The sequence below is a fragment of the Phocoena sinus genome, chromosome 6, assembly GCF_008692025.1.
Source record: "Phocoena sinus isolate mPhoSin1 chromosome 6, mPhoSin1.pri, whole genome shotgun sequence".
NCBI classification, from domain to species: domain Eukaryota; kingdom Metazoa; phylum Chordata; class Mammalia; order Artiodactyla; family Phocoenidae; genus Phocoena; species Phocoena sinus.
The window spans coordinates 70,524,557-70,525,684 of record NC_045768.1 but is presented as its reverse complement, the minus strand read 5'-3'; positions in this window follow the sequence as shown (position 1 = coordinate 70,525,684).

Below are 1,128 nucleotides of genomic sequence, written 5' to 3'. Positions count from 1 at the left end.
AGAACTGTGTGGGGTCATCTACACAGTGGGTGCAGAATGGGGACTCAGGGAAGAAATCAAGGCAGCCTCCCTGAGGGAACAGTTTCTGGAGAGTGTTGGGAAGGAAAGTTAAATAGTAAGGTGTTATGGACCAGGAAGATGGTAAGAAATAAGGAAGCGTCTGATTATGAGAGTGGGCAGGGAGTTATGAGAAAAAGGAGAGAGAAAACTACGTCCAGAGAGAAGCAGAAAGAATAAAATGTGTAATTCTAGGGTGGGAGAGATTTGAAGATGTTCCTAAACTGTGGTGAAAACCAGTGGAAAGGACAGGATGGAGATGCAAGAAGGTGTGGGTAATAACTGATGGAATGACTTTGAGAAGGGACTGGTGAATGCAGGAGAGGGATGAACTTCTGACCCAGGGCAGGGGGTGAGGGAAGGTGCAGAGAAATGGAGAGATGAGGTACGAGGTCAGAATGGACTAGGAGGAAGGAAACTATAGCTAGCCTAATGGAAAAACAAAAACAAAAAACCTTGAGGTTCTAATACTGCCATTTATCAGTCATGTGACCTGCGGCAAGCGCCTTAACATATTTTTTAAAGGTTCAGCTCCCTTTAGCTAAAATGGGGATACCACCTTCCAACTCCCCAAATCGGGTATATGGTCTTGCTTACTTGCAAGTGCTTTCTTGGCTTTTTGTTTGTTTTGTTTTAAATTTATTTGGGGATATTTCCCTTAGAAAGCAGAGAAGCTGGAAGATGGTCTGGATCTTATCAGCAAAGTAGCAAGTGGGTCACCAGAGCATGAAGGAGAGAGTGATGCCATAGGCCTGAGTGATCAGGAGGTTTCTGAGGGCTGGGCAAAGGATAGGGAGATGAACACAACGTGAATAAAAGGATTTGCAAGCATCAGTGAGGACCCAGGAGAAATGAGAGGGCAAGGATGTCTGATACTGAGGAATCAGGCCTCTTGGCTGAAAAAGTGTCAGGGAAGGCCTGCTCACAATCGTCCTAGCCTAACCGCTCTCACAGGTGAGGGTAATGAGAGGCGGCACCTGGGGCTCACGCATCCCAGCAGGCTTTGGGATGGCTTGACTGCGCGCTTCCGGGGTCAGGGGTTAGGGTCCGTTAATTTCTACGAGGCGGCAA